Raw genomic sequence first — 11,131 nt, 5'->3', positions numbered from 1 at the left:
GGTTTAAAGCCAGCCACTTGTGATATTTCTGTTGTTACTGTAAATATTGTGTCTGTGGACTGAAGAACCTAATTAATAACTAGTCCAAGTAGAAGAGAAAAACTACATTTTTGGAAAGTTAGCCAACAGAGTATCAACAGCAACCAAGGTTGTTTAGTAGATGTTCAAATTATCTCCATTTCCGAAGTGATATTTACACTATTGTTTCTAGCAATGTTAATTAAATATTATATGAAAGTCGGCTATAAGACATCAGATAGATGACAGGCTACACACAAAAGCACAGCATAAAACACACTAAATAAGAAAACATAGTGAGAATATGAAAAAGGATTCCTGAACTCCTTATCTTGAACTCTGCTTTGCAGCCGACAAGGATGGAGTAATTGGCCTCACTTCCTTCAGACGTGTGGTCAGGAGAGACCCGTCCCTGGAGAAGGACGTCCTGCTTGGTAAATCAGAGGGGCAGCGAGACAGAGGAAGGCCCTCCACAAGACGGGTGGGAGCAGTGACGAGGGTGCCCCGGGTGCAGGCAGTGTCTTCTTTTGTCGGGCATCAGGTTGCGATGGGTCAAAACTGACTTGATGACACCTAACGACAGCAATCACTGAACACAGTTGTCGGTAGGTGTCATCCCGCCAGTCCTGACCCCTAGCTACCCCGTGCACAGTGGGAGGAAACACTGGCCAGTCTTGCACCATCCTCACGATAGTTCCAATGCTGAGCCCACCTGGGCCGCCACTTTGTCAATCCATTTTGGCGAGGGCGTCCCACTCTCTTGCCACTCCTCTGCTTGACCAAGCAGGGCGTCCTCCTCCAGGGACTGGTCTCTCCTGACCACACGTCCAAAGTACGTGAGATGAAGTCTCCCCATGCTTGCCTCTAAGGAGCACTCTGGCCGTCCTTCGTCCAAGGGCGGGACTTTGAAATTAGGTCTTCAATAACATTTGTTTCACTGAAATGAAAAGAAGCGAATGGCTACAACTTCCATGTTCTTGTGTCAGGTTTTGAAGCTTTATCGGCTTGCTCTCAGGCTGGAAACGATGCTATGAGTGGTTCATAGACCAGCAGAGGCACTCCTGGTGCATAGGTTTCTAGGAAGCTTGCAGGTAAGTTAAACTGGGGTGAAGAGTTGAATGAGATTGTTCTAAATATTACTGATGAAAACCCGATGGGTCTCTGAGCATTGTCATTCTCACTTGCTTTGAACACATCCCCGGAGGATCAATTGCTAGAGAAGGACATTACGTTTGGTGAAGTAGAAAAACAATGAAGGCATGGGAGGTCATCATTGAGGTAGATTGGCACAATTGCTGCAATGATGGACATGGTGATGATTTCAAGAATGGCACATTCACCAGTAATTAATATACTTGATTGCATGTTTGATCAATTTCATGCTGCAGAAGCTGGTAGGAACCTTCTGTTTCTTCATTTTTGTTATTAGTGATTGGTGCATAAATTTAAATAATCACCATGCTATCTGGTCTTCCTTGTAACGTATCAATTATTATCACAGATAGTGCTGTATTTTAGGATGGATCTTGAAATGTTCTTTTGGACAACAAAATGGATATTGTTCTCCATCGATTTGTTATTCCCATCAAAGTAGACCATATAATCATATTATTCAAAATTGCCAATAGCAGTCCATTTTATCTCACTAATGCCAAGTGTGGCAGTTATATTTTATGTCAACCTGCACTTGTGTGAAAGTATAAGGGTGGAATCCAACTTGGCAATCAGGTCTGACTATGCCTCCTGGGAGGTGTGGCCTAATTTATAACAGAGACACTGGAAACTTCTCCTTCTTCTATTGCCCCTTCACCTTCCTCCTTGTTGGGATTATGTGTCTGCTTCCAGGGGTGGCTTCCTGTGGGTTGCTGATCTGGAGAGCTATCAGTGCCCTGCGATGTTTCCACTGACCTTAGATCCATGCAGCTTTGCATCCCCAACCTCTGATCTTCCTGCTTCACCTTTTGCATCTTTGGCCTGCGGCCATGTGAGTCTGAAGAGAGTTCTGGCTAGCATTGGAACCATGGACTTGAGTTAGACAGGGCTGAGGTGCCTTCTTGATATAAAATTACTTCTGAATATTAAGTTCTTTCTTGAACATACATGAGTGTCATTGGTTTTATTTCTCTACACAACCCGGGCTAAAACACCACGGGAATGTTTCATCAAGCATTCCATCTCATTTTTCTCAATTTTGATTTTTCCTATATTCATACTAGGTACACTCCATGTTGTGATTATTAATGGATACTTGCAGCTGTTTCTTTTCTTTTAGAATTGTCCCACATCAGCAAATGGAGTCCCCAAACTTTGCTTCCCATCTCATTAAAAATTGTTTCTACTTTGAAGAGGGAACTCTTCCCCAGGCATATTTCAAGTGCTTTCCAACGAGAGGGACTCATCTCCCAGCACTATATAGGAAAATGTCCATCTACTATGTATAAGGTTTTTTTATAAGTAGATTCTATAAGCAGACTGCCATGCTGTTCTTATTACTGCTTACTCCTCAGTCACCCGTCAGGTAGCTGATGAAAAGGTCCCTGTTCAATCTCAACAGCCTATATAATGTAACTAAAGTTAATAGTAATCATAATAATTTTCATCCTCTAAAATTATGAAGCATTTAGCCAGGGAGCCTACCTGTCTTTATTTATAATGATCAAGGTAACTGTAAAATGCTGCAAGGTATATAGTCAACTATGGTAGCTAGTGTCCTTGTTAGCCCAGAGTGTTTTTCTTCTTGTAATGGAACTCGCTGTACTGGACAGAGCAGTGCATTATATCCACTTCATTTAGTGGCAAGGCTTAGATGCCTGATCTAAGAAAAGCCGATCACATTCCAATTCTTTCCCTGATCTAATAACACTGTAAGAAAGAAGCTGTCAAAAAATCCTGCAGTTTCTAAATAAAACATAAGGTGCCTGGTTTAATTTGAATTGCAAATAAGCATCCACACTATTTTAGCTTAAACATAAAAAATTACATTTTTGTATCATTAAGTTTTGAGGTGCTTTCTTATATAAACAGCATTAGATAATGTGGCATGGATTTGATCTTCAGGAAGAATTTGTTTTCTGTTCTGAAAAAATTATCGATGAATTATGCCAATGAATATAAATTGTTTTAAAGCTCTGCTTTGAAGAGCAGCTGGAAGGTTGCAGCGCGGGGTATTTGTCAGGCAGGAGCTCTGGAAACAGTGGCTACACAGTCGATTGTGAAGCAAAGCTCAGGAGTCTGAGTCCACCAGACACTGCCAGGGGAAAGATGTGCCACTCTGCTTCCCTGGGAGGCCTGGGAAACCATAAGGGGCGGGGTCACGTCAGCTCCATGCTTCCTCATCTACTCAGTGGCAGTGGGTTGGGCTTTGGGTATTGATATTTGTCAGGAAAATTGAAAACGAGCTTGAGTAGGAAGAGTCTCAAAGGACCTCCATGTGGCTTGTACAGTCTTGCTCGGTTGGTAGTATCGACGTAGTTTGAATTCGCACACGGCACTCAGTGCTCCCAAATCAAATATTCTAACAAGACTGACGCTGCATGGTCTTTCATAAGCCACCTTGAAAGTCACATGGAATCAGCCCTACCATGTGTGGGAGAAGAGCTAACCCCATCCACATAGAGAGGAAGGATAGGAACCCCACTTTGTGCTAGGAAGGAGGGGGAGAAAAATCCGAGGGTGCCCGAAAGCTGCCATGGATTGTGAGAGGCAAAGATGGACACAAAGAGACAAAGCAAAGGAAGGGTGTGATTTTGTTCCGGCCTTATGTCGTTCGATATAACATACATGATTGATCTACGGGGCTAATAAAATGATGCCTTTGCTGTGATTTCTTATAAATTATAAAGGCTTACAGCGATAGCCTTTATGCCTAACAATTCTTTTTTTTTTTTTTTCTGGCCCTGTTTTCTTTTGTTCTGTTTTGTTTCTTTAAGGAATTAAAGTCATTAAGCACTGGGTAGATGTACAGAGTAACTCTATTAAAAGGCAGTGGTTTGATAAGAAGTATTAAAATTCCATGCCACATATAGTAAATCCTAGCTTGATACAAAATGCTAGGAAATGAGACAAAAATTGCCTTTGAGTTGCAATTAGCTCTGAAGAGAAAAAGCATATTTGGCATTCCCTACTAAGATGAAGGGGTAATGTTTTCATAAGAAAGAACTGTCAGATGTTTATTAAATAAATGAAGCAGAAAACAAGCTTTCCTGCAGTTTCACCCATGCTTGGATTTTAATAACTAGCATTTATCCCTTGAATGAAAAGTTATATTTGTATCCAAGAAGAAAGGCTCCCCACTCTGCACTTCAGACTTTTAGCTTCTCAAAAGTCTCCATTTCTGATATAAAAAAAAAGTCTGCCATTTCACAGTATTATTGTCTTCCTGTTGATGCCCTTGTGGACAGTGAGAAATGAGAAGCTAGACAAGGGAGGGGCAGGGAATTAGGAGGGAGCACGCTGGGGATTCTGCTCCTTAGAAACGATTTTGTCTCATGAACTTGGAACATATCTGAAGTGAATCCAAGAACCAAACCAAAATCGGTGCCATGAAGTCAATGCCGGTTCACGGCAACCCCATAGGACAGGGTGGAACTGCCCCTGTGGGTTTCTGAAATTGTAACTCTTTTCAGGAGTAGAAAGTCTCCTCTTTTCCCAGTGGAGCTGGACATTAGTTAGCAGTCCAACTTGTAACCGGTGCGCCACCAACTAATCCCCATGAAAAATTAGTCTTTGGAAAAGGACCTCATGCTCAGTAAAGCAGAGAGGGTTAGCGAAAAAGAAGACCTTCTAAGAGATGGATTAACCTGCTGACACAGGGGTTCAGCATGAAGCTCAAACAGAACAATTGTGAGGATGGAGCAAGACCAGGCAGTGCGTCTTTCTGCTCTCAGTGGGGTGTGTCTGAGTTGGAACTGACTGCCTGCACTTAAGGGCATTCTGGGGGTGAGTGGAAGAGGGGAAAGGAAGATGGAAGTTTCCAGATTCAAACAGAGTGGAGGTGGAGGCTAGAACAAAGCAAGGAGTCCTCACCAACATGATGTAGAGGCCAGACCAAGGTATGGGTTTGCGCAAGGGGTCAAGGCGATGATGGACAACAAGGAAGGTGAAGCAAAAGGGCATCGGAGTGCTCGTCATGATACATTGATGAAATCTGCTCCGTGTTCTCTGTAAGAGAAGCAGGGCCCCTTTGCTGGGCTCAAATTGGGATTTGGTGATAGATTCAGTGCGGGGATGTTTCTTAAACTGCAGAAGGAGGGAGGAGTGTGGGGAACTGAGAGAGGAACAAAAGGCAGCAAGGAGAATCCCCATTAGAATCAAGCATGAGCAAGCCTCCCTCCCCCGTCCCTGCAGGACTGTTGGTGGCTTCTATGGAGAATCAGGTTAGAGGCAGAAAGAACTATATGGATAAAAGACTGAATTTCTGAGCATGACCATGGGCTTTACATGACCCCTTCCTCCTGCAGGAGGTGGACAACAGACGCATAGCAAGACAAATTATCAGGCTGCAATAGAAAACTTCAAGCAGGCTTGTTCTTGAACTCGCAAGAGACACCCTTGGGGACACTCAGAGAGCCAGTGGAGCCAGTGGAAAGGACATTGAGACCCTACTGTCAGGCAGATAGATCCTAAAGCCAGTATAATCCGAGTATTAGTCTTAATGTGCCCTAACTTGTCCCCTCAGGCTGAGAAAGCCTGCACCATTTCCATCTCATAAGAAGATTAATAATTAAAACAATCACCATGGTCATTTCCCTGAAAAGTAAGAGAGCATGATAAAACAGGTGGCCCCATAGAGACTATAAAAGAAAGTATCTAAAAGGAATTGCATGGTCATTAGACTTAAGGTATGTTTCATAATATTTTAAAAAGTCAAAACCTATACTTCTAGACAATTCTTCAGTTCCTTCTATTACTAAAAGAGAGAGATGGGCAGGAAGGAATATAAGAAAAGAAGATATATCTATATTTATGTGTCCAAGACTTAGCTGATTAGGGCATATTGGGTATATTTTTCCATTTTGAGGAATGGAATATATTGTGTAGCATGTATCTGTTTACCAAGAAATCGTGTAGAATTACCAGAAAACATCAGCTTTGTGAATCCATTCACCCACTCACTGCAGGAGTGAGGTGAGATATTTTAGAACTAATTGTTTTATTCCTGTCCTTGGTACCATCTCCATTTATACACACCGCATATACTCGTGTATAAGCTGAGTTTGTCAGCACATTTTTTATGCCATTTGTGTGGTAAAATTAAGTGCCTCGGCTGATATTCAGGTCAACTTATGCTTGAGTTAATTATGGTACTTAAGCAACCACACACACACACATATATCATTTTAGGCTACACACACTCCAAAAAAGAAAGAAAGAAAACCAGTCGCTGTTGAATCAGTCGCTACACATGGAAGGCCCAAATCCGTCAAAGTAGAACTGTTCTCCATAAGGGTTCCAGAGCTGTGGTCTTTGAGAAGCAGATCAGCAGGCTATTCTGCAGAGGCACCTGCCATGAAGTCAATGCCGGTTCACGGCAACCCCATAGTTGGGCTCAAACCACCTTTCAACTTGCCATCATGCACTTACCTTTTTGCACCACTCAAAGACTCCTAACACAGAGGAAGAGTTACGGAACACAACACATCAGTCGTGTAATGGAAAACTAAAACTGGGGGGAAAAAATACCCATTCTCCTCTTGCCCCACTGATCCAGTTGCTGATGTGGCCCTTAATATCCACCGTCTTGGATTTTACCTTGTGTTAAGCTCCGTGCGAACCAGTGAACATGCGGAGGCCGCAGGATTCTGAACAACTTTGGACACACCAACTTAATTCAAACCAAGGCCATCTCACGCTATTGACGACTGTCGTTTGGTTTAATGCCCTACATAATTTGTACTGACATACACAAGATTTCCTCTCCCATCAACCCTTTATATCCTTTCACAAGGGAGCCTACTATTCTAAATATGAAGTAAACAGCAAAACACATATTCAGTTTTATAAAACCTTTTAAATAATTACATAGTATTACATGTGCTTATGCATGTGATAAAAACAGAATTGTAAATCAAAGTACGAAATTGCACAAATTTTGTTCTATGATTTATCGCTTTATTTTCCTCCATGCCTTAGCCAAAAAGCTGAAAAGTCATAATTCTGCCACCTGCTTTTGAGTAACTAGTTGGCTCTTCTTTCTTTCCACTAACTCTTTTTTAAACACTGGCATTTTGCAAATCTAGAAAAATAGAAAACTTTCTCCCCAGAAGAGGCTTTCACTTCCATTATGAGCAGCTCTGAAATCCAGTTATGCCCTGCAGTACACCGCAGAGTACTCAGGGAAAAAACAAGCAATAAGACTATGTCAGCCATACCTTAAACATTAAGAACTAACTGAAAGCCAGTCTCTACCAAAGATTATTATTATCATTTATTGATAGAATAATAAGATTTCTAATATATCTTCCCTCAAGAATTTAGAGTCCAGCCATCTATTGGGTTCATAAAAAAATCACCCCAGGACTTTGTTGATTCAGATTCTTCTGATTTTTCGGGTTTGTCAGAGACTTTCCCAGTTTCTGGCATCCTGGGAAACCCATCACATGTAAGAACAATGATGAGGGTGGCACAGGACCAGGCAGTGTTACGTTCTGCTGTACATAGGATCGCTACAAGGCAGAACAACTTGACGGCAACTAACAACAACGACAGGAGACCCATCCATCTCAGGCAAACCAGGGCCATTGGTTACCGGATGCCTGGAGTGAGTAATTCATGTGGCAGTCGTGAGCTAGCGATTCAATTCAAGTGAGATGGTCTCAAATACTTTCAGCTACATTCCTGGTAGCAGATGCTGATTGACAACTGGGCCATGTGTTCAGAGGGGGCTGCTCCAGGCTGGTCCAACAGTCTAGCAGGCTTCCAGAAGCAACAAAGGAGACGGCAATCCCGAATGCAAACTATCTCTGCTTATGCCAATCTGCTGATTCCTATTGGCTAAGGCAATTAATATGACCAAGTACATCAAAGTGGGAAGTACCACAAAAAGACATGGATGCAGAAAGTCATGAATCATTATTGTGACGATCTAGCCTAAGGTCACATTCCATGTAATACTCCAGTTTAACAAATCTGAGATTCCCCATCTTGTAAATCCTGTTACTGTTAGAGCCTTTCCTTGTCTAAGTCAACTTAAGAAATGAATAAATAAAACCTCACTGTCATTTAGTTTATTCCTACTCACAGTCACTCAATAGGACGGGACAGACCTGCCCTGGTGGCTTTCTGAGGTTGTAATGCCACAGGAACAGAAATCCTCTTCTTTCGCCCTTCTCGGTCAAAAAGCCCCTTATTTCTGGGTTGCTGTCAAGTGACTATTGCTTCTTTCAACGACACTTGTGGCTGTTCTTGCTGCCGCCACCGCTGCCACATATTCCAGCTCCAAAAGACAAGTCTGCAATGGAATAGGCAGGGAGTCGGGCAGGGCAATGATGCTGAGGCACGAGCCCAGCCCCATTCCAGTCGGACTCCCTTTCTTGTTTTAATTATGAACCTTCACAGAAGAAACATACACCATTTCAACCACTTCCACACAGACAAGTCAATGGTATTGATCATATTCTTCAAGCTGTGCAACGATTCTCACCTGCTTGTTCTCCCCACTTAACATGCATTCACTGCCAGTTTGACCTCTCTGGTTGATGGTGCCAATCTGCTTCCAAAGAGATCGTTCTTTAAAGGATCACGCGGCTAACGACAAACATTCTCCACTAAGGAGTTGGTTGCACAATGGGTAAACACTCCGTTGCTAATACAAAGGCGAGCAGTTCAAAACCACCAGTCACTCTGAGGAAGAAAACACCTGACAATCTGTTTCCATAAAAAGAAAAATTTTAATTAAAAAAAATCCCACGGCTGCAGCAGTCCAGTGCTTGCCTGCCAGCACCACCAGGGCTCCTCCCATAAAGACTGCAACCCAAGCAACCCTAGGGATTGATGGGTGGTTTCTTAGCCCTATGAAGCAGTTCTACTTTGTCCTGCAGGATCACTAGGAAAATTGACGCAATGGTACACAACAAAAGTTACCATTTGGTTTTTCAAAAAATCCTTCAGGGTCAGGGTTATTTTTGATGTAAGATTTAAAGTTTAAAGATTATCTCGGGACAAAAGCTTTGGAGGTGCAGACTTCTTGAGAATGCAAGGAGCAGAGAGTAAGACTCCGCTGACTCGGTTTTGTTTGCTCCAGCACAGCCCTGAGAAGCTGAGGTTACACTTCTTTACATATCTGATTTTTCCAGCTTACATGCTATAGAAGCTATTTCCCCCATTGAATACCCATAGTCCTAAGGTGGGTGGGTCAGGGGAAAGTATCGCATAACCACACTTGCATTGTTCTTATTTCTCCATCTGGATCCTCTGAAGAGGACCTCTTTCTCCCAACACCCAGGAACATCTCGTTATCTACCCTGAGAGTGATCGCTTCTTTGTGTGACTGAAGGGTGACATTCATCCTTTACCCCCATGGTCTCCTGGCTGCACCATGAAAAGGCAGGACATTATACCCAAATGGTGATTTTTAAAGATAAATTATAGAAATGAATTTATTAGTGGTTATTCAGCCATAATTTTCAATGTTCTAAATTCAAGCAATGATTTAATACTTGGTAAAAATTTTAAAATTTGTTTCAATCTGCAATACAGATTTACTTGACAATTCAATGTTAGCATAATATAATTAGATTTTTAACTGTCATGGGCCAACTAAAATTTCTGGTTACATAATTGCATATTATGTGGTTCATCTTTATGTTGATTGACTTGGCTTGACTGAGTCCTGAGGGAAATTGTATCATTTCATTTCTGATCAAATTCACATTGCAACCCACATGTCCAAAATGCTCACTGCAGCTACTGAAATGAACGGAATTTGAGAGTCCATTTATCTGTATGCTTCCTTTAGATTCTGGACAAGAGTTTTATTTTTTAGTTCATATTTAAATACTTTTTAATGTATATTTATTTTGTAGTATGATATAACTTTGAAACATTATCCTAACCCCCAAGCTTACATGAGGTACATTACTATTAAAAATAACACTTTCTGTTTCAAAATGTGACAAAGTACACAGAATCCCTGGGAAAAGATTTTTATTGATACTCTACCATTTTATTTTACATATGGAAAATCAACATGTAAAGCAGGGATTAGGAAGATCACATGCACCGAATGAGAGTATAATCATTAAGTATTATATCTTCATGTAGAGAAGACAACCAACAACACAGAGCATAAAGACTTTTTCACTGTACTAAATAAAAATACTTTTTAGTATACTTTCACTTTATAGTCTCATTAACTTAAAATTTAGCAATGTACAAAATATAGACATTCCTGGGGAAAAGTAAATGTGTATCCCACAAGTATAAGAGAAAGCATATTTATTACCTGAAACAATAGCCTTGAAGTAGAAAATTGATTTCCATTAAATATTCAAGAAAGTCAACATATTTCTATGACTTAAAGAGTAAAGACTCTTCAATAGGAAAATGTTGCTTCATAATTACATTACTTTTAAAATATGTCCCAAGGATGAAAGTGTTTTTTAATTGCAAAATTCCAAGTTTGCTTTATTGTGTTGTGAGAAATAGTCACAGATGATTCATATGTTAAAAGGTTAGAATTCAGACTCACATTAAAACATATTTAAGGTGTGTTAACATTCCCAGGGAAATGAAACGGCAAGAATGTTCTGTAAGAAATCATGAATTGTGAAGTTAAACAAAGGAGAACTAGTGAGAAATAGGACCAAGGACAGAATTTCTATGAAGTAATATTCCATTTAAAATGGAAAACAGAAAAAAAAGTATAAATTATCAAGGGTTCATGATGGGGGAGGGGAACGAGCGGAAAACAGAACAAAGCACACACTGTTTTGTGCCCCCTCAGTATTCAAGTGGGGACCCCCACTACCCCAGAATTTGAATAAGAATCTACCTCCTTTCTCTTGATTTTCCCTCTCTAGAACACATTACGTCACATTTTCAGGCTTTTTATTGGGTGGTGGTGGTTGTAGTGGTGTTTGTGGTTGTGGTGGGGCTCTGTGCTATGGGGGAGGGT

General features: G+C 41.2%; 1 protein-coding gene across 2 annotated transcripts in view; it reads left to right on the top strand.

Moving 5' to 3' along the window:
- GALNTL6 (polypeptide N-acetylgalactosaminyltransferase like 6) overlaps positions 1–11,131 on the top strand; it is a 1,306,147-nt gene that overhangs the window by 1,135,461 nt on the left and 159,555 nt on the right. The gene's annotated exons all lie outside the window — the stretch shown is intronic.

This window comes from Echinops telfairi, unplaced genomic scaffold (genome assembly GCF_000313985.2).
Source record: "Echinops telfairi isolate 266 unplaced genomic scaffold, ASM31398v2 ScPeMD7_9;HRSCAF=40, whole genome shotgun sequence".
Taxonomy (NCBI): Eukaryota; Metazoa; Chordata; class Mammalia; order Afrosoricida; family Tenrecidae; genus Echinops; species Echinops telfairi.
Note: the sequence above shows the minus strand (reverse complement) of the source record. Positions and strands in the feature narration are given on the sequence as shown.